The sequence below is a fragment of the Ochlerotatus camptorhynchus genome, unplaced genomic scaffold (assembly GCF_037179485.1).
Source record: "Ochlerotatus camptorhynchus isolate MF236.1 unplaced genomic scaffold, CSIRO-AGI_Acam_v1.1 ptg000007l, whole genome shotgun sequence".
NCBI lineage: Eukaryota > Metazoa > Arthropoda > Insecta > Diptera > Culicidae > Ochlerotatus > Ochlerotatus camptorhynchus.
Window position 1 is genome coordinate 2,088,229 of NW_027040499.1, and position 23,867 is coordinate 2,112,095.

Consider the following 23,867-nt stretch of genomic DNA (forward strand, 5'->3'; position numbering starts at 1 on the left):
CTACGGACGAGTGTGGCTCGAACAGGTACCGTTGAGCAGCAACCGTAAGTACGCGAACCATTCTCCTCACACACACAAGAACACCGATTTATAAGTAGGGACCCTGAATTATATTTAGTAGGGGAAGAAAGCTTTTTAGGGGTTAGAACGACTCACAAGGGAACACAAAAGGGGGGAAGGGAAGAGTGACGTCACACATAGGAGAAAAAGGTAGAGCAGGGTTTTGTGAATAAAACAACAACAACAAAAATTAAAACGAGCAAACCATAAATGGATTTTTTTTGAACCTTTCAAAACCAGGTTTTTTTTTTCGTTAAATCGAATTTGACTTTACTGAACTTGATTTTAATAAACCTATTTCACATGCACCGTATTTTAAAATTCACTCAATCAATTAAAAACAATTGGAAGATAAAATTAGAATAGAAGAATTGGGGGGAAAAAGAACGATTGGACTATTGGACTTGGGACGTTGATGGTTTTTGGTCGTTGGGTTACTCTAGTGGGTGGAATCTGCTGGGTTGAGAAAACTGCTAGCTGGGCACACATATCTGCAATTCTCGGCAGACGACTTCTTCGTCTGGCGCATAAGCCGGAATTTTTTGAGAACCCTAGCAGGATCCCCCTTACATTGGCGCCCAACTTTCAAATGGCACGGCCCACTCAGCATTGAAATTTATTGAATTATTTTTGTTGATATTGAAATTCTAATGATAAGTTATATTTTATTAGTTGTAAATAATTGATTTGAGCACTCTACAAGCTAATATTATTTGAAGTTCTTAGGATAAGAGTTGAATTACCGTAAATTATAGCGTACCCAGAAATATTGTCGGAGGTAAGGTTTATTGATTAAAAACATCATTGTGAATTGATTTGATTTGTATATATTACTATTTTCCTTATTTTTCTACTATATTTTTGAACTTTTTTTTAAAGTACCAATTTTCTGAAACAAAAGAAAAACAACAAATTAGTATTATGGTTTCAGCAAAATTTTATGCAGAAAGAATGAATGTGGATGATTTAAGTGAGGAAGAGTTAGTTTATGAGCTGGCAATAAGAAATAAATATTACGAAGAAACGGATAGCCAAAGAAGACGGAGACTCAGGAATATTTTACTTGAAGAAGGTGACGATACCATCATCCTCGACGAAGATAGTTTTTTCGTCAATGAATTACCCTTAGTAACAAGAAAACTTGAGGAGATCGAAACTGGTCTTAAGGAAACATTCCAGGTAAAGTGGATTACACAACTTCGCCATTGGCGAGATCGAATTTATAGATCGAAGGTCCTTGATTTAGCCCAAGGAGAACAGAAAGTAGACATTTTGTCTAAAGTCAGAAGCCTTACTAAAATTTACAAAGAAACAGCAATTAGATTGATGAATTTAAGCAGTTCAGAAGATGAACTGGAGGAAGCAAATATTAAAGACTCCGAAACATCAGTTAGAAAAAAGAAACAGAAGAAACAGGAAAAAAAACAATCAGAAGCAAGTTTTGTCGAAAATATCAAAAAAGAAGTACGAAAATCTATTGATCAATACCTAATTACAAAGACGGTTAATGAATCAATTGAAAAATATTTTAAAAAATTACCAAACATCTCAGCTCTGAATGTCGATTAGAAAAAAATAGGGACTGATAACAAAAAAGAAGAGAAATTAAACAAGTATCAGGGTGCAATACCAAAAAGAAAGGAAGAGAAAAAAGAAAAGAGCAAATCTAATGAACAAACAGGGTCAAAAAGGGATAAAAAGAAGAAATTACCGAAACAATCGTCATCAGAAGGTGAAAGTTCATCCCTGGATTCGTTGAGCAGTCTGCTCTCTTCAGAGTCTAGCTCCGATTCCGACTCCAGTATTCTCACGGAAAGATCCCAGGATTACAGAAGACGAGATGATCGTTTCCAGCATTACCGCCTAGATAAATGGTGTATCCAGTTCACCGGAGATTCTCATGGGATGGACGTCTCGGATTTCGTTTTCCAGGTGAACGAACTAATCATCGCTGAGCGGATTCCAAACGACAGGTTCCTTGATCAAGCATACATCCTTTTCGCGGGTGAAGCTCGTCGCTGGTACTTTACCTACAAAAAGAAGTACAAAACGTGGGATAAATTTTCTAAACAATTGAAAATTCGTTTTGGTGACCCCAACAAGGATCGTAAGATCTTACAAGACATTAAAGACAGGAAGCAAAGGAAAGGAGAATCGTTTGTTGCATTCTGTTCGGAAATAGAAGGGATGTTCGAACGAATGACGAAACAGTACTCGGATCGAAAACGATTGAAAGTTCTTAGGAACAATATGCGAAGATGGTACAAAACCAAACTGTCTTTCTATAAAATCAAGAATATTGCACATCTCAACATGCTTTGCCAGCAGCTAGATAAAGATAGTGGAAGGATTTATTCGAAATCGACTCACCCTACAAAAAAACACATTAGGAATGTGGAGGCAACTTCAAACTCCTCATCATCGTCTTCTGATGAACAAGAAGTATGCGCTTTCAACAGAAAGGAAGGCCAACTTCAAAAATCCAGGGAACCTCAAGCGAATAACTCGGGACTTCAGGAAAAAGAAACTCTATCACAGCCTCTCTCACTCTGTTGGAACTGCAGGAAATACGGTCACCGCTGGAGGGACTGTAAACAGCCGAAGGTGATTTTTTGTCACGCATGTGGCACACCTGGAGTCACATTTTTTACGTGCCCAAAAAGCCATATGCTCCCTCAGCAAACTCCAAAAAACGGGAATTCGGAGGAGAACTAAGGGGTGATTCTTTTCCGACAAACCCTTCAACCCCCACTGAAGGAAATGAGGAAAGAAATCCTACCAATCGGAAAATCTACGAGTTAAGTGTTAAGCCAAACAAATGTCCACATATAAAAGTCAAAATTATTGATTCAGAACTAGAAGCACTGTTAGACTCAGGAGCGGAAATATCGGTTCTAAATTCAACGGAAATAGCACAGAAATATAATTTCAGAATTCATAAAACGAATATTAAAGTAGATACAGCAGGGACGTCAAACCATAAATGTATAGGATTTATAAACCTCCCAGTAACATTCAATAAGATGACAAAAATTATCCGTATGTATATTGTTTTAGAATTTTCTAAACCTTTGATCCTTGGAGTCAATTTTTGGCAAGCTTTCGAGATAGTTCCAGCAATGAAAGTAAATCACAAGGAAATCATATCCTTAGACCAGATCGGAAACAGTTCTCGAAGTTTCTCAATTAATTTAGTTGAAAACTATTTTTCAAAGGACGACTTAGAAGTTTCCATTAAATTCTCCAATTTCGTAGGTGCAATAGAGGAAAATCAGAGCGAGGAAGAAGATTTGTCCTTAGACGTTCCTACTTTAGATTTTCCACCAATGTTGATCGAAGAGATTGAAACTGAACATATGTTAGGAGATCAGGACCGCACGCAGTTGCTAGAAGCAATTAGTTATTTTGAATTTTCAGAAGACGATAAAATTGGTAGAACCGCGATTTTGGAACACGAAATTCAAATAATTTCCGGAGCAGAGATTAAACCCTCTCCAATGTATCGTTGCTCACCATACGTCCAAAAGTTTGTGGATGAAGAGCTTGAACGGATGAAAAAGATGGATATCATTGAACCGTGCGACTCAGATTACGCGAGCCCGTTACTCCCGGTAAAAAAGCCAACGGTTAATTTCGCGTTTGTTTAGATTCCCGGCGCGTAAATGAAGTGACCAAAAATAACGCTTATCCAATCCCAAATTTACACGAAATTTTGCATAGGATTAACAAGGCAACCTATTTTAGTGTCATAGACCTAAAAGAAGCTTACTGGCAAATTCCATTAGCTGAAAACTCGAAGAAATATACCGCGTTCAGAACAAAATCAGGGCTTTATAGATTTAAGGTCATGCCGTTCGGCCTAAAAGGAGCACCTTTTACTATGTCCAAACTCATGGACATAACTCTCGGAAACGATCTTCAACCGTATGTATGGTGAAGCGCCCATACTCCGTTGCGCATCCATGTTTCACTCCCGTGTTGAAGTGCCCAACGTAGAGCAACAACTCGCGTGGTCTTTCTTTCTCCGTAAAATGAAAGACAGTGCAATTCCATTTCTACTGTATGGAAAAAGCTCTTTGATGAATCAGTTATCCTGAGGTTGGAACTGTGCTCGTCCGCACCTAGCAAACCTCGGATAATAACTCATCAGAACAACTGCCCCGATTCTTTATTCTTCGAAACCTTTTATACATGAATTTGTTACTTAAACTCTACACAATAGTTTTTCTCCAGTATGTACATATAAAGCGAGACAGATAGTTTTTCTCTTGGAAAGTCGGTGTCTGTTTTTTTTAACAAGAATTAATGCTCCTCGCGGTAGGAACGGCTATGTAGGATGCTTACTCACCAATGTTTACTTTGACCTTTCTCGAAGCACCTAGTTAAGTCAGCGCGCATCGCTGACGACGCGGTAGCAACTGTTTATAAACAACTGACCCTGGAAATGTGCAACATTGTCACTGCTGCTGTTAAGTTGTGTATTTTCTACTACCGTATGGGGGTCTATTACTGGTTAATTTCTTACTCAGATTGATATTGGATTTTGAGGCCTTTGCATCCCCTCTTACTTAACCAGCTTGAGAATAATATCGAAGAGATTCTTCTCAAGGATATGCGCTGGTATCTATTCTATATTTGCTAATTTTGTTTACTGGATCTTCTTACTATTGTTCTTACTCCTACTGTGCCTTTCTTAAGACCCTACTTTGTACTATTGATAAACATATTCAGTCGTTCATACTTAAACTAAATTTTGTCATTTGGCTAAATCATCTGTGTTAACAAGTTTTATCACGCGTTTTGCTGATATGAAAATTTGCCTAACTGACTTACGTTAATTATGCGTTTAGTTGAGTTATACCATTCTTGTTGCAATTGATATTTAATGTTAACATTCTATAGAACTATTACGAATAATTCACTATAAGGAGTGATGTTAGAATTTGGGGTTGTTGCATCCCCCCTTACTTACTGAGCTTGAGAATCATTTTTCAAAAATTATTATCAATAAGCTTGAGTTGGTAATCTTCCATTTGAAAATTTCGTGCTTTCTTGTTGCCATATTTCTCCTAACCTTAGGGTGATCCTCAATTGTACCTTTCGTAAAAGCTTCTTCATTTCTGCTCGTTCATCCATGCGATTGAAAACTGTTCCTGACTCGTCATTTGGTTGATATCAAATATCAGGTGTGGGTGTATCTGCCATTCCCCGCCATCTATGATTCGTTGTTTGCCGCATTCAGGTTACTCTTCATCGTCTTTCTATCTATGTCTTGTACTGATCGCATCTCGTCATTATGTATGTTTCTGTTGGAAACTTTTTGGTGCTTATTAGAACTTCAACTTTCTCTATGGTGTAGTATAATTCCACATCTTTTTTTTTTTTTTTTCGTTATAAGATGTAAACTTTTTTGGATTTTATCCACGACTGTTTTCTATCTGAGTTTATATATGCAGCTAGTCAATATATTGTTTGTGCCATACCATGCGTTAGTTGTGTACTTGATTGTGCTTCATTGCCATTTTTGAGTTTGATGTTTAATGATGTCATATCAAACGTTACGTTGTATGTTCTGTAGTTTTATGATGATGTTTGCGAAATCGTTGCTGAAGTAGTTTGTCATTTTAGATGCTGTGTGATGAGCTTATGCCAAAGATCTCATCTATACAGTATAATGTGTTGATCAATTCTGTTATCCTCGATAAACCACTCGATTCCATCTTCCTGTTCTTTGTACTTTTCCGATCATCCTACCCAACACCGTCAATCTTCAATCTTCCGCATGATTTGTCTTTCGATTGTCATCTAGCCATTGTGAATGTGACTCTTCCTTCGCTGTTGACGGTCTCTGAGATTCGCCACCTGGTACATCCAAGGATATTCAAAATCGATTTTCCCTTTTTCACTGTATCATCAATAATTTTCTTTTCGATAATTTTTTTTTTCAATTTCACTCTAAAACATTCATTAAACTATAACTTTGGTATATTCAAATTATTTTCTACTCATCTTTTGAATCAATTATAATTATTATTATTTTTTAGCTTGGCTTACATATTTTGATATCATTGACATGATATGATTAATAATATTCTGCGTTAGTTGCTTGCCGCTCTTATTTTTTTCAAATTTATATTTTCATCTACACAATAAATAATCAGTATACTATCTATTTGCAGCAAACAAATTCACAATTAATTACTTTATCTGAACATTCTATCTGATTGTCGATATTACACTTCTTGTTTTACTCTTAACTTTGTTCCTTTGTGTCATACTTCTTATTCTGATATCTTTCATCATGTTTTGCTAGTATTTTTATTTTATTACTCTACTTTTTCTCTGACTTCGTTTATCTCTTTTTGTTTGTAGTTGTAACTCACCAATTAATCAAAGCATCTGAATGGCTACGTCATGAAATTGCAGCAAGTACTCTCTTTCTCCTAATGAGGTTTAAAACGGCACGTATCTGTAATTCGATTCATTTATGCTCGGTTCCAGGTTCCTCTGGCCATACGTTTATGTTTTTATTTAGTCAATTCAATTAATGTCTTGTAAGTGGCCAAATTGCTGCAAGTGCTCGTCTTCGCTAATTGAGTGGAAACGGTGGATATCTGTAAGTAAACTTAAATTTCAGTTAGACTCATTCATAAATTCTCGTGCATTCTGGATTCCGAATGCCATTGTCCAATTGTTCATCTCCAGATCTGTAACGGTCTGTAAAAAATAAAACGGCATTTAATAAATTGTCAACCATAGCATCATTTACGACTCTGGGATCATTTACAGTATATTAATTCTGTGTTTTGACGGTATTTTCCGTTCAAAATTGTTTTGTATTCAATCTCGCTGTGAGATTCTAGTACACAGTTAGCCCAAAGCGCTTTGTAGGTACAATCTTCTTGTCCACTTTGATCTTGTTTGTCACCGTTTTTTTTTTCATCATTGTCATAAGTATTATTTTTCAACGTGAAATTTTTTTTTAATGAAATTATTGTATAAATCTGTAACTGTTTTTCAGTAATTTAACCCATATGGTGTGCTGTAATGTCAATCCTTAGCTCTTCGATCCATTCAAAATCGTACTGCAAAATATTTTGCTCTTTTTTGATGAATACATTTGTTTTATTAGCTGAATCATTCAATTACTGCATGCATTACATATAGGTCGAAATTTTTTGTATCTCTTTGAAATTTTTTCATCACTTATTATATTAGAAAATACTGTTTACTGTTATTAACTATATATGTTTTTACCTTTGTTTTCATTTTCTTGAAACTTTATCTGAAGCTTCGCTTTTATGTTTCCATCTCCATATATGCATGTTTTGAACATTTTGTTCAATCCCTTATTAATCCCAATTGAAATTAAATATATACTTTTTCTTTACAATTTTCAATTGTTTCTTATCATTCTGGTGATTCCATATATTCATTTTCAAATAACAATACTTAATTTTATATCTACATACCCCGGGGTCATTATCATTTAGTCAATAATATCCATTCGATTTTTATTCTTATTATTTATTTATATTACTATTCAATTTAATCATCACCATATACATCATTCGTTCCGGGAACGTCTTCCCTTGTCTAACGCACGCTCTCACAAACATTCCATGTATCTTTCTTATACATTAGCTACAGTTTATCACTTCTTTTTTTTTTTCACTAATATTTTTATTATTTGCTCGCAGTATTCTTTCCATTTTCATAGCCATCTCCTGGAGTAACATCCAAATTTTAATTGTTATTTTAATATGTGTGTCGCTCTTTTCTTAATTATAATATAAATATTATGTATATAATAATCGATAAATAAATAATTATTTATCGGTACTGACGAATTTGTTCCGCGTACTTTTCATTGTTCATTGATTAATCATTGTATCGCTTCATACGATTTACGTGGATTTTTTCTAATTTCTTCCCATTCTGTATTACCACGGTTTGTTCACTAGGAATTTCCATTACTGTATATGGGCCACGCCACATACTCTGTAGTTTTTGTCCTACCCCCATAGGGTTTGATTGCACTAAAACTAAATCTCCCCACATTGGTTGCCATTGATTTGAATTTTTGTCATATTGAACCTTCCGCTTTTCTTTTGATATTTTCAAGTTTTCTCTTGCGTTATAATGAATGTTGCTCAAAATGCTCTTCATTTCACCAACGTAATCATGATAGTCCATTGTGGAATTACCTTTTTTTGCCTTTCGTCCATATAATAACTCAAATGGGGTGTAATTTGTTGAAGAGTTAATCGTTGTATTGTATTCAAAGTTGAAGTATGGTATCAATTGGTCCCATGTTCTTTGATTCCCTCCAATAAATTGTCGTAAATAGGTTTTCAACTCTCTGTTTGAACGTTCCACTAAATTAGCCTGTGGATGGTATGCACTTGTGTTGATTTTTTTAATTTTCAAAATTTTACATATGTTTTTCATGAGGTTACTCATGAAGTTCGCACCTTGATCGGTCACTATTTCTTTTGGACACCCGAATTTACAGATCACATTTTCGACAAAAGTTCTTGCTACTGTTTGTGCTTCCTGATTTTCCATACATACGACAATTAAATATCTGGTTAAGTCATCTTGAACGACTAATCCGTATTTATTACCCCATTCCGATTCGGGTAAAACAACGATATCCATAAATAATTTTTCAAACGGCTCTGTAGCTGTTGTAGTAATTTTCATTGGAATTTTGTTGGACTTGCAAATTTTGTTTTTCTGACACGAATCGCATTTTCTTACATAATCTTCAATGTCTCGTCTCATATTTTTCCATGTAAAAAGAGACCCAACTCTCTTTCGCATACGTTTTGCTCCTACATGTCCACCTAGGGGTGCGTCATGAAATTCTCGTAAAATTGTTTCGATTTCTTCACCCTCTATTTGAATACGTTCAGAGTCTGCATTGTACAAAGAAATTTTCTTATCAAATTTCAATGATATGAATTGTATCATTTGTAATACTTCAAACTGTTTTATTTTGCGAAATGATAATATATGGACATGTTTTGCTTGCTTTAGATAGTCAGGACCTTCCATAAAGCTCCTATGGAGTTTCTTTAGGAAACTTTTACCATTGAGCAAAGAGTTATTTTTCCCCTCGATAATCAATCCTGCAATCTTTTCGTTTGGTATATTTATAATTCCATTTTTGTCATAATCCTTCAATCCATGTGGTAAATTACACAGAGTTGAAATTTCCTTGTAGGCTGATCTACTATTTAATATAACTAATGTAGCATCTGCTGAGTCATTAGTTAATTTCCCTGAAATCAAAAGTTCATCTGTGTTTACTAATGATTGCTCTACGCTTGCTTTAAAATCATTGTATAAGTTGTGGTTATCATCTTTCTTTGTGGTGTTTCCATTGTCACTTATATCCATGTTAACTAATTCATTAAAAACTGAGTTCCTTTGAGGTTGGTCAGTTCTCAAATATTGGTCAGTGGAATCGCTTGGTCGCTTGTTGTTTATTTCTGTTTGGGTTGTCTGCCTCTGCATTCTTTGCTGCTGTCGCGTAACGACTGCAACTACCTGCTCTTGTTCTACCGACGTATGTTGTTGATTCTTAATGTTTACGTTACCTTTTTTACAATTACAACGTTGTAACCTTGATTGCCCCTGACAATAACTTGTTGGTTGAATCTGGTTGACGTTTTTGTTTTCCTTCGTGCATGGTAGCCTTGACAAAAAGTCTGCAACAATGTTCTCTTTCCCTTGTTTGTAGCGTATATCACATTTAAGACCTTGCAGCTTAAGTCGCAGTCTTGTTAATGTGGGTGACGTTTCCTTTAACCGCCAAATTGAAATTAGAGGCCTGTGATCTGTGTAAACAATGAATTTTTGATCAAATATAAAATGTCTAAAATAGTCAACCGCCCAAACGATCGCTAATAATTCTTTCTCGATTGTGTGGTATCTACTTTCTGCACCTTTTAATGTCCTGCTCGCAAAGGCGATCGGTCTATCGACAGTTTTCTCATTAGATAACACCGCTCCTATCGCGTAATTGCTAGCATCTGTGGTGATGACAAATGTATCCTCATAATTAGGCCTTACTAACAAAGGTTCAGATATGAGGCATGTTTTAAGCATTTCGAAAGCTTCCTCACATTCACGTGTCCATACAAATTTTACATTCTTCTTCAATAAATCGTTCAAAGGTTTCCTGTACTTTGCAATGTTTGGAATGAATTTTCCATAAAAATTAATTGTACCTAAAAATGATCGAACATCTTTCACTGTAGATGGACTTTTCATCAATTGTATACTTTCTACATTTTCTTTGGTTGGTTTGATACCATATTGATTTATTATATGACCAAGATATTTGATTTCTGTTTTCAAAATTTTGCATTTTACCGGTTCCAATTTTAAATTATGTCTGCGTAGTCCTTGCAACACTTTATATAAGTTTTCATTATGTTCTTCGATTGTTCTTCCTGAAATGATGACATCATCCAGATAAACAACGGCTCGAACATCTCCGATTTCGTATAGTACCGTATTCATTAATTTTTGAAAAGTTGATGGGCTATTCCTTAATCCCATAGGCATTCTTGTAAATTCAAAGTGTCCTTTTGGGGTTGAGAAGGCTGTTTTAGCGGCATCTTTTGGATCGATTGGGATTTGATAAAATCCTGATTTTAAATCCAATGTTGAAAAATATACACTATCTCCAAGATTATCCATGATTTCATTGATGAGTGGAATTGGATATACAAAAGGCTTAGTTATCAAATTTAAAGCCCTAAAGTCCACTACAATTCGATATTTCTTATTTCCAGCTGCATCCAAGTCCCTTTTTGGTATACACAAGACTGGTGCATTCCACGGGCTTTTACTTGGTCTGATGATCCCTTGCCTATACATTTCTTCGATTTCTTCATTAATTTGCCTTTTTGTTGCTTCTGGGAATCTGTATTGCCGTTTATTAATGGGTACGTTCGTTGAAGTTTCTATTTCGTGCACTGCCGCATCTGTGTGGGTCAGTTTATCACCCTCAAGAAAAAACACATCACTAAAATTACTTAAAATTGATTCAATTGATTCTAAAGCGCTTCGTGATAAATGATCAAGTTTGATCTGTTCGAAGATCTTATTATATCGTTCGTGTCCTTGAAGCATTTTAATATTTTTGTATTTGACAATATCGTAGTCTATGTCAGAATTTAAGTCCAACATTTCTCTGTCGTCATATTCACTTCCTTCTTCATTATATTCTTCATGATAAAAATCATTTTCCAACGGGTCATCTATTTCCATTCCATTGAATGTATGGACTTGTGTAAAATCTTTACACTCGTCTTCTTTATAGTTTTTCTTGCAAGTGTCGAGCTCAAAAATAGCATATTCAAAATTTCTTCCAATTTGTGCTACATGTTTTTGAAGGAACTCTCCTCCGAGTATACATGGTACTAATAAATGTGTCATTAAATGAAATTTTGCTGGGAATACTATGTTTCCTATGATTAAACCTATATTAACTGATCCCTTTGTTTTTGTATTTCCTCCAATTCCCGCTATTGTTATAGTATCATTTGTATTTACTTGGTCTATTCTTAGCGATTTGACTGCTTCATATCTGAGCAGATTTACTGATGAACCTGTATCGAGTAAACATCTCAGCCTATATGCGGGGTTATTAGATGTAGGTATCTCGACAAAAAATAAGTTATCTCTAGAATAGATTTTTTTAAGTGCTATTTTATTTGATATTATATTATAAAGGGGTGATTCGTTGTTATTATATTGCTTATTTTTATTTTGTTTCCCCATTATTGCATGAAAATTAAATTCTATTTCATGACTATTTTTACTTGAGAGCTCCTTATTTCTCTCAATTATATTTTCATCCGCTGTAATTCCTACCATGTCCTTTTTAAAAACGTATGGTTCAATTTCCACATATCGTTTAATGTCTTTCACACTACTTTCTCTATGTATATAATCAATATATTTTTTATTTATAGGATGAGAGAAGCTTTTGAAGATTGCAAATCTGAAGCTCCCACCTATACTTTCGATATGATCTCTTGCGAATGCTGTGCCTATCGTGGCTGGTACAGCTAAATTATGAACTAAGTTAAATTTTATTGGTATGTTACTTCTGCCTATTTTTAAATTGACCCAAATGTCTCCAAATGATTCTTCTTCTTCTCCGTCTATCTCTGTATATGCCACACTAAGTGGGTTTATCAGTTTTGCTCCCACTTTCAATGCTATACTTTTGTGCATAAAATTTTCGGTTTTACTTGTTTTAAAATAGTATCTGCAAAAGAACTCCGGGTTTTCTGCTGTTGACATATACCAGTAGAAATCTCCGTTATTTCCACCGAACATTGGATATTTATGCTTTGTTGTAATGATTGGGTCAAATTTTATCCCAGCGTGAAAACATTGGGAATCTGTAACATGTGTCTTTCCATGATTCCGGAATTTTAGTTTTTTATGTCTTGTGTTGAAATTATGTCTGATACTGAGATTCTCTCTGCGGTTTTCGTCATTGTATCTATTGCTGTATTCACCTTGGTAATTTCTGTTGTAGTTTCCGTTATCATTCCTGTTGTAATTGTCTGACCTATTCGGTGAATTATTGTTGTTCATATTTCTGCTAAAATTATTATTTTTTTGGTATTCGCAACTCGTGCCCCTGTAAACATTTTGATTTCCATTGAACGGCCTTTGATTAGACCTAACGAAATTATTCGGAAAATCTCTATGAGATCCGAATTTTCTATCAAACGAATTATTTTGTTGATCGTTCCGTTGGTACTGGTTAAAATATTTGGGTTGATTTACATGAATATCCCAATTATTCCGGTTCCTTTGTGATTTTGATTTTTCAGCGATGTGAATACACTGAAGTCTTTTTTCGATATCCTCAATTTGTTTTTCGTAGATACACTCTTCCTGTAAACATTTGACTAGTTCATTGAAGGTGTTATTTTTCTGTGATTTTGCCATATTTTTCAAGTTCCTATTTTTCAAACCTCCCAAAAAATGTATCCTCAAATGCCGTAGTGCATATGACTCTCTGCCTTTGGCATTGTTTTCTTCATATTCATCCACGTATTCTTTTAATGTTAATGCCCTATCTTTGTAATCTTGAAAGGATTCGTTTGGTCCTTGCTCCAAAGTTTCGATTTTCTGAAAAATTTCTTCCAGTTTAACATTTGTCCCAAATTCTCTTTCGAGATTAATTCTCACTTCGGGCCATGTTTCCGCATAAATGCGTTTGAAATACCCTGATGCCGGATCTTTCAATTTCATCAAAATTACCTGAACTAAAGGTTCATGCGATTCTTCTACTGGCAATTTCTTAGCGAAGAAATCGCACTGGTATAAAAACGATCGTAATTCTGAGGCCGCGCCTCTGAACTCTGGAATGCATTGAATAGCTCTTTCAGTCGGGAACTCTGCCATTTTTGTTTCTTTTTCGAAGCAAACGAGTAAAAATGCGACTGTTTCTCAGTCTCTTATTAAATTATGGATATTGCTATTATCTTCCGTTTTCGCGAATTTATTTGGATCAAAAACGCTTTCAGCGTAAATTCAAGACAACATTATTTTTTCATGTTTTGTGCTTTGTTAATTAAATTTGCCTGCTGGCCTTTTAAATTTGTTGAAATTAATTTAACGTTCCCTTAAAGTGGTTGAAAAAAAAGGATAATAATTACACCGCAAAAATTCTGAATTTTACTTATGATGTAGACATTGATGAGTGGAAACTTATATTTCATATCACGCAATCCAGCATCTTGCAAGAAGTATTGCTTACAAAGATTAAATGTACAATATTTGAAACATTGCTTGAAACGTATCAGAACTTTAATCAATTTATAATGTTCACTTGTATGATATGAGACACTCCATTTATGTGTATCTAGAATAGAACTTAACACATTTTTTTTAACCGTGTACTCACCCTATCAGGAGCAGGATCAGGGTTATTCCTTGTTGAGTCTGCGATGAAGTTCCCAGTTGAAGTCCCCATATCTTTATAGTTGACCAGATGTGCACCAATGTGCTGTACTCTTTATTAATCACTAGTTCACTTTTTCCTTTTTTGTAATTTAATCAAAGTCACTTTTTGGTTTTTTAACACTTACTGATTTTAGCCAGTCGAAATTTTGGCGTTCCAACACTTGAAAATAGCGGTTTAGTTTCCGCTGTCACCAGATGAAGCGCCCATACTCCGTTGCGCATCCATGTTTCACTCCCGTGTTGAAGTGCCCAACGTAGAGCAACAACTCGCGTGGTCTTTCTTTCTCCGTAAAATGAAAGACAGTGCAATTCCATTTCTACTGTATGGAAAAACCTCTTTGATGAATCAGTTATCCTGAGGTTGGAACTGTGCTCGTCCGCACCTAGCAAACCTCGGATAATAACTCATCAGAACAACTGCCCCGATTCTTTATTCTTCGAAACCTTTTATACATGAATTTGTTACTTAAACTCTACACAATAGTTTTTCTCCAGTATGTACATATAAAGCGAGACAGATAGTTTTTCTCTTGGAAAGTCGGTGTCTGTTTTTTTTAACAAGAATTAATGCTCCTCGCGGTAGGAACGGCTATGTAGGATGCTTACTCACCAATGTTTACTTTGACCTTTCTCGAAGCACCTAGTTAAGTCAGCGCGCATCGCTGACGACGCGGTAGCAACTGTTTATAAACAACTGACCCTGGAAATGTGCAACATTGTCACTGCTGCTGTTAAGTTGTGTATTTTCTACTACCGTATGGGGGTCTATTACTGGTTAATTTCTTACTCAGATTGATATTGGATTTTGAGGCCTTTGCAATGGGTTTATTTGGACGATATTATCTTAGCAACTGAGACATTAAGCCAACATTTCGAGCTAATTAAAGAAGTTGCCAATCGTTTAAAACAGGCAAATTTGACAATAAGTTTAAATAAATCCAAGTTTGGTAGAAAAAGCGTAAGGTATTTAGGATACGTGATTTCAGATCAGGAATTTCGATCGACATGGAGAAAATTAAACCTATCCTTGATTACCAAACACCAAAAACAGTGAAAGATATTAGGCGCTTGCTCGGGTTGGCAAACTTTTATCAGAAATTCATAAAAAAGTACAGTGACATAACAGCACCGATTTCCGATCTCTTGAAAAAGGACAAGAAAAATTTTTCCTGGAGCAAAGAAGCAGAGGAGGCATTAGGGAGGCTTAAAGAGGCATTGATTAGTCCACCAATTCTAGCAAACCCCAACTTTGAGGAGGTATTTACAATTGAATCAGACGCCTCTGATTTGGCTGTAGGAGCAGTCCTAACCCAAATACAGGACGGCGAAAAACGAATTATAGCGTACTTTAGCAAAAAGTTAAATTCCACTAGAAGAAAATATGCTGCGGTGGAAAAGGAGTGTTTGGCTGTTTTATGGGCAATTGAAGCATTCCGCAACTACGTCGAGGGAACCCATTTTCGAGTGGTTACAGACGCTCGAAGTTTGGTCTGGCTGTCAAAAGTCAGCGCAGAAAAAGGATCGGCGAAGTTATGCAGATGGGCTCTCAAACTCCAACAGTTTGATTTTAGCATAGAATACAGGAGAGGACGAGACAACATAACAGCTGACTGTCTCTCAAGATCACTCAACACCATCCAAGCAAAATGGGAAGATGCTGACTACAATGGGATGATAGAAAAAATTAAAAAAAATCCTGAAAAATTCAAAGAGTTTAGACTGATAGACGATAAAATTTTTAAATATGTAGGCAACGAAACGAACATAACAGATACAAGATTTGAATGGAAGCTTATTCCTACAAAGCCAGACAGACTGAACCTGATCAAAAAAATACATGAAGAGGCTCACTTAGGAACAGAAAAAACATTAGAAAAATTAAGAGAAAAGTTCTACTGGCCTTTGATGTACAGTGAGGTAAAACGTTATTGTGACGGCTGCATGTCATGCAAAACATCAAAATCAGATAATGTTAACCATGTGCCCCCTATGGGCAAACAAAAAATAGCTAACCAGCCATGGCAAATAATCGCCATTGATTATGTTGGACCGTATCCACGCGCAAAACGATCGGGTAACACATGTTTACTAGTTATTACGGACATTTTTTCAAAATTTGTAATCATTCAACCATTTAAAGAAGCGAAAGCCAAACAGCTTGTCTTTTTTATGGAAAATATGGTCTTTTTGCTTTTTGGAGTGCCCGAAATTGTTTTGTCAGACAATGGGGCACAATTTACATCAAAAGAATTTAAAAAATTATTGGAAAATTACGGTGTAAGTCATTGGCTCACCCCGGTTTACTTTCCACAAGTGAATAATGCTGAAAGGACAAACCGCGTAATAACTTCGGCAATACGAGCCCTTATAAAAAAAGACCAGAATGAGTGGGACACAAACATTTACAAAATTGCAAATGCGATAAATAATGCAACCCATGCATCCAGTAAGTTCTCACCATATTTTGTAAATTTTGGTAGGAACCAGATCAGTTCAGGTGAAGAATATCAAGTTTTAAGAGACACGGAAAGGGACTTGACCCCCACCGAAAAAGAACATGGCAAAAAAATGAACAAAATATTCGAGGAAGTACGAAAAATATTCAAAATATTATAACCTGCGCGCAGGAAAAATGGTCGATTTTGCAGTAGGACAAAAAGTCCTGAAGAAAAACTATTTTTTGTCAGACAAAGCGAAAGGATTCAATGCAAAGCTGGCTCCTAAATTTTCTGAGGCTATAATTAAGAAAAAAGTGGGCGACTATTGTTATATATTAGAAGATTTAAATGGCAAAACTCTCGGAATGTATCATGTTTCTCAATTGAAAAAGATTTAATATCAAGATAAAAAATAACAAAATAAAAAATTGGAAAGCTATGTATAAATACCAACACAAACACAAAAATACGGAAATCGGTTAAATAATCAGTGCAAGGTAAATGCAATAACGAAAGCGAAAAATAATCACAATTATAATGTAAATAGTAAATAATGTACATATTTCAGTTTAAGTTAAAATGGTAATTAAGTTCAATGAAATTCATAATTGGTGCACCAGACTTTAAGTCTGTGCAATCATTCAAGATAATAATTTCACAAATTTTCGCAAGCTATGTAAATAAACAATGAGGATAGCCATCGGTTAAACCAAACAAAAATACGCACTGTCGGAACATAAATGTAGATAGCAAAAGCAAGGTCAAAAGGATAAACCTAAGCGTAAATAAGAACAGCATAAATACTCACCAAAAACCACGAAACAATTTGATCAACATCGATCAGTCACAACATCCATAATCGGTTTCGTGCTAAAATAAAATGTAAATTTGTAAATAGTTATTGATAATGCTACCAGTAAATTTTAATCCAACATAAGTCTATTTGAATGCTTTTCATCTTTTTCTAAAGATTCCAAAAGATTTTCACAACAAATCAAAACGGAGTCACATATCCATCACCACGTGAAAGATAGAGTGGCTCCATATAAAATTGATAAATAGGATAGGTCATTTGAAGGTCATTTAGAAAAATTGCGAAACAAAGGAACCATAACTAGACAATAGATATGCAAAGGTAGGAGATGGAAATTAGGGTAAATATGTAAATTAGGTAGGAAATAGGCTGTCAGTTAAGTAGATAAATTGGTACTTACGTTTTTGGCAATTCCATAACATGGCGTATCCTGGGAAGCATACCACATAATTCACTTCACTTCAATAGCCTGAAGCATGTTCCTTAGTAGGTTTTTTTCAACAGCTAGCGAGAACGCGCTTCCCGCAGTAGCTACTCACAATAGACTATACCGATTCACATTCTCCGACAAAGCAATAGCCTGGTAATTTCAAAATTCATCTCTGTGCCGAGAGAGAGAAACGCAAGAGAAATATTCGGGTTGTGTAGAGATTTTGATCGTGTCCATATAACAATATGGAGTAACTTGGTAGTAGTTACCTACATTTTGACGATACTAATATGTTCTGACCAACGGTCAGGTACATTTTTATAATGCGGAATATGTAGTGGTAGGAGTTTGTAGGTTCAAATTTGTTTTTTTTGCCAATAGGTTTATTGGAGTGATACGTTGGGAGAAATACGAAAATATGATCAGTTTATCAACTGGTGTTGAATCGGGTATACGTTCGCCGCGGATCTCTCTCGGAGGGTGTAATAGTTGAACAATTTTGTCAATGGATGGTTATAAGAATTTGCAGGAATTTAGTGATAGGTGTAAATATTAGGGTAAAGGGTAAATATTGCAAATTAAGTGTAAATATTAGGGAATAAGATCGGAAAATATCGGTGTACGTATGCATTGAAGGAAATTAAGGTGTAAAAAGGTCAGAAAAAAAAAATTATTTCATAATTTTTTTTTTTGGGTTAGTGGGGAGTGATGAAACGGTCAAACGATCGTTTCATATAGAAGCGTTAGAGTTGGTTGCTCCTAGTGCTTAGGCAATAGGTGAATTCGAGTGCTCGAATCAATTTGTTTTGAAATGACGATGATAGTGGGGTGACTGTGTTTTCACCCATGTCAATGATTAATGACAGGGAAAATCTAATGATGAATTTTAGAAATCAAGATAGAACCGGAAACAAAACTTGGAATATTGAAAAGATGAAATGAATAGAAGGGAAGTTTATTGGTTGGTCAGGGAGAGCTATTTGGTCTTTCCCTTTTGGACCGCCGAGTGAAGAAGATCAGTACAGAATTTAAAGAAAATCAGTGCAGTGAACAAAACCTATAATAAAATCAAGTACGGTGAAAACTTAAAGAAAAAAAAATTAAAATGTTGTAATGTGGTGTAATTATTTTTTCAGAATTTATTAACCTTTTTTTATACATAAAAAGCACACAAAAACGTGAGTCACGAGTGCGAAAATCGTTTATAAAAGTAAGCGAAGTTTATTTGCAAAAGTGAAGATAGTTTCCTAATCAGTTAAATTTTTTATTGAAAGGTTTTTTCTAGAAAAACAGGCTAAGGTAGCTAAAAGTGAGTCGGAGTAATTTAAGTGAAAAGATTGAGAATTCAGGTAAAGTAGTGGATAAAAACATGTGTGATGTGTTTCTGAGGAGTTTTCTTTGTTTCTACAGAAGCCACTGAGCGGTGGCAACAGCGATTTGGGCTTGTGGCAGGAACGTTCGCTAAACATATTGCGAGGTTATTTTGGACGGTATTTCCATCGGTTCACCGCCCAGAGTGAATTTGAGTCCTTGGTTGGTGGTATCAGGCTTGGTTACCCTGAGTGCTCCTATCGCCTCGTGGTTGCGTACCACTATAGGACATTCGGAGAGCGTTGGTCATCGGATGAAGAACTCGGCCCCACGTGCATCACACGCCTAAAGTGATTGCCTGTTTCGTGGGAAGGTCCACAAGGGGGAAGGCTGCCAACGCCAGCGTAATCCGCCCGACTCACGTCCTGAAAACCGGAGGCCCTCCGTGCGATACCACCCCACAGAAAAACCGCCCACCGACGCTAGTGCACACTGGAACTATCCCAAACGGTGAATTCCTTATCTAGCGAGTTTCGCCCGGCAATGCCACTCGACGACATCCGCCCCACCCAGTGCCCGCTATTGGTCGCCACTCTGGCGACGCTCCCTTTTTGAGGTTAGGATACGGCGTTGTCTGACCCGGCGATCGTTGCGGTCATAGCGATCTCCAACCGTCGCATCTTCATCTTGGTCGCGGTGAACAACTTGGCACCGAACCATCGAGCATCATCGAGCCGGTCTGAAGTAGATTGGTTTACCCCCCCCCCCCCCCGGCAACGGTCGGGGTGATCATCATCGTCCATCATCATACGGAAGAGCCACCCACTACGGACGAGTGTGGCTCGAACAGGTACCGTTGAGCAGCAACCGTAAGTACGCGAACCATTCTCCTCACACACACAAGAACACCGATTTATAAGTAGGGACCCTGAATTATATTTAGTAGGGGAAGAAAGCTTTTTAGGGGTTAGAACGACTCACAAGGGAACACAAAAGGGGGGAAGGGAAGAGTGACGTCACACATAGGAGAAAAAGGTAGAGCAGGGTTTTGTGAATAAAACAACAACAACAAAAATTAAAACGAGCAAACCATAAATGGATTTTTTTTGAACCTTTCAAAACCAGGTTTTTTTTTTCGTTAAATCGAATTTGACTTTACTGAACTTGATTTTAATAAACCTATTTCACATGCACCGTATTTTAAAATTCACTCAATCAATTAAAAACAATTGGAAGATAAAATTAGAATAGAAGAATTGGGGGGAAAAAGAACGATTGGACTATTGGACTTGGGACGTTGATGGTTTTTGGTCGTTGGGTTACTCTAGTGGGTGGAATCTGCTGGGTTGAGAAAACTGCTAGCTGGGCACACATATCTGCAATTCTCGGCAGACGACTTCTTCGTCTGGCGCATAAGCCGGAATTTTTTGAGAACCCTAGCAGGATCCCCCTTACATTGGCGCCCAACGTGGATCCCCCTTACAAAAGTTTGAAAATTTTAAAAATCTTGAAAATCTCTCATCTCTTTAGAGCAAAATCAAAATAAGGCGTTTGTTCAGAATGCCAAAATAAGCGTTTTGGTCAAGTTAGGCTCAAATCGGTGACATCGACCACAGGTGGTGTACCCACTTGAGCTGGAATGCCCCATATACCACATCATCAAATCATACACTGAACGAATTTGACATATTCCTGTTATGTGGAAGTCTAATAAATTTGCGCTATAAGATAATCCATTGAAAATGATATGATTGAAAATGTGTCAGGTAAATTCTATATGAATATCTGATACATTTACAATGCTGATAATTTGGTAACTTTTATATGATCGTCATATGATAAATGAAAATCGATTAAATTATAATAATTAACTGAAATGGATTTGAAACCCATAAGCATAAGCTATACTTTTCACCACAATATAATATATGTGTCATAAATCAATCGAAGTAAAGTTTATGTGAAAATAACATGAAATTTACTTCTTCTTTTGACACATATATTTAATCGATATCTAAAAATAAATTCGAAAAATAAACATCAGGCAGTGGGAGCTTTCACAGTTGTGCCTTTTTTTTATTGTAGCTGATTTGGGATTCGATCAAGATCTGTTGAGGTGTGATGCTTTCGGTGTCTGTGCTCGATTCCACTGGGCCACGGCTGACTTCAAGATTGAGCTCGTTCAAATAGCATGAAGTAAGAACAGCTCTCCCGACATGGAATGTAGTGCAACTTTATGCTCGTTTTGCTAGAGTGAAGACAAATAGCACTGACAAATTTATGTTCCGTTTCGGTGGTGTGGTTTGTTCAAATCTTTCTTAATGCACCTGTGTGCAATAAATCAACGACTAAATTATATGATTTGATAGAACTGGCTCATGAAGTTCGAGTACTACTTAGGGCTGGAATCTGAATTAGCCGTGTAGAAGGCTTACAATTAGAATCACAGCAAAGTAAATATTACAGTAGAATCATTTTTTTTCAATCTCAATACATTCTTTTCTGGAACCAATTATCATATGAATGAGTGTACGTTAACATCGATGAAAATTGTTTCAATAATTTATAAAGAACAATCATGTAAGATGTATTTTATTGGGAGCGATATTCATCCCAGAAAAACATGCAAAAACAAATGCTTGCTGTTGGATTTCTTAAAAGGCATTTCTATATGACTATTTAATGATTGGGATAGATCTGTTTACAATCTTTAAACGTCAAAAATCAAAGCAAGCTATTACGATGAGATATACATGTTTTCCTATACTGCAAAGTTAAATGACAGTCCAATAGTTTCTACATGTCTATTCACACGCGACATATCAACAAACGTCAAAAATCAGTAAAAGCAACTCCAATAAAATATACATGATTATCTTATAAGATATATATTTTAGTGAGCAATATTCATCATGAAAACAGGTATATTTTACTGAATTTTCTCATAGTGCAAACTTATATGATTTTCCATTAGTTTCTAGATGTCTGTTCCCACCCATGACATATCAACAGTTTTTCACCATGAAATATATCAGACAATATTCATATACTTCTTACCTTCGCTAACCACGTTCGAAGCAAAGTATTATCAAGTACTAAGTATGTGAAATTACGATAGAAATCATTCCATATCGCAGTCATAGTTTTTAAGTGATAATCCAATGGAATCTATCAATCATAACATAGAATGAATAAATATGCTGACATTGCTATGTTATAAGATGGATCCAATAAACGGTACATGTCGATTTGTTTCAGTGTATCTACTCAACGAAATATGTATCACCACTTGTGTTTAACTGCGTTACGTCCCCTCTGGGACTTTAAGCCAGTTCTCAATTTAGTGTTCTTTGAGCACTTCCACAATTTTTACAAACCGAAAAATTCATAAACAGAACTGGGAATCGAACCCAACCACCTTCTGCATGGTCTTGTTTTATAGCTGGAGCTTAACCGAGTAAGCACAGCTGTGGCTTAACCGAGTAAATGACATTTAAATAAAAAATCATTAATCAAAATGGACACCGTGAGGACGGTTTTAGATGCTTCTAAAAAATGTTTGGATACAGGCAAATCCGTTGTCTATAACTTTTTGATTCAAAAATTCCAAATATGTTGTATCAATGATCATTATTCAGAAGTTGGCAGGCATTTAAAAAAAATATTAATGAATGTCTTCGTGGGGGAAATCGACTTAATTCTCTATAAAACGATCTGCGTAGTTGATGGACAGTCCCATAGTAACTGTCAGTCTATCAGCCAGTTTTATATACTCAATTTGATCATCTACCTGATGTGATATTAGGCACTATCTACATTCCACAAGATCAATTTTGGAGAGCTATTAAGGGGGAAAATAAACAATCATCCATTCAAATATATTACATATTTTAAGGAACTGTGGATATTCGCCAACTTTCCTCTCCCCTAAAAATATGAAAGATTTCCATTCTCGGTGGCTGCTTTTGACGTAGGACTACGTCTGTGATTTCTATATGGGGGTACACTTTGTGAAAACCGGAAATGGAACATGTAACAATATATGAAAGATTTGGAACGTTAATAACTCAGTTGCCCCTGGACCATTTATCACCAATCGATCAGAAGTATTTCTATACATCTGTTATAAGATTTTATCATTTTTAAAAATGTCACTATGTCACTATGATCACTAAAATTATCACCTATTGCCTGCGAAAAGCGATTTCCCTAACACAGATTTCAAAGTTGAATTCTATCCGGTCTAACCAAGCGGTGGTTATTCAATCACCGCGTGGTGAGTGGCGGTGTTCTCCAGTTCACAACGAAAGGCTGCCTGCAACAGTGAGCTGCAACCCACATGAGCATTAGACTGATGCAAAATTTGAAATTTTCGCTCCACAGTGCTCAAACGGTTCCAAATTGGGTCCTGATTAGCCTCCCAAAATTTGAACTACTTTAGTAAGAAACTGACTTGGCACAAACCATTTCAAGTTTATATGGGAATTACTATGGGAAAACTTATGTTTTTGTTCATACAAATCTATCTAACAATTCACCACATTACTTTGATTTAAAAAATGATAGCAGTGATTGTAGTGATTGTTCCAAACCACTTTTCAATCAAATGCACGGAACAAAAGTTATTAATGATTCAAGTCACTGATGTCTTATGATTATGCTCATTCAACTGTTCAGCAGGCAACATTGGTGTTTCTGGTGAGAAGAATAGAGCACAAATATCATGGCTACTATGTCACACTGCAGAATACAGTGTTGCTAACAGAACAGCTGCTTGATCATGCCATAAGATTATCAATCTCTTAAA

The 23,867-nt window shown here is 35.8% G+C and overlaps 1 protein-coding gene and 1 long non-coding RNA gene across 2 annotated transcripts in view; one reads left to right on the plus strand and one right to left on the minus strand.

The window, feature by feature from the left end:
• LOC135697538 (thioester-containing protein 1 allele S3-like) overlaps positions 1-23,867 on the plus strand; it is a 79,936-nt gene that overhangs the window by 44,180 nt on the left and 11,889 nt on the right. The gene's annotated exons all lie outside the window — the stretch shown is intronic.
• LOC135697843 (uncharacterized) lies at positions 1,783-17,896 on the minus strand. Its single transcript, XR_010517444.1, has 3 exons — positions 17,720-17,896; positions 17,314-17,375; positions 1,783-2,090 (listed from the first exon to the last, which is right to left on the minus strand). It is a non-coding gene; the product is annotated as an uncharacterized LOC135697843 (long non-coding RNA).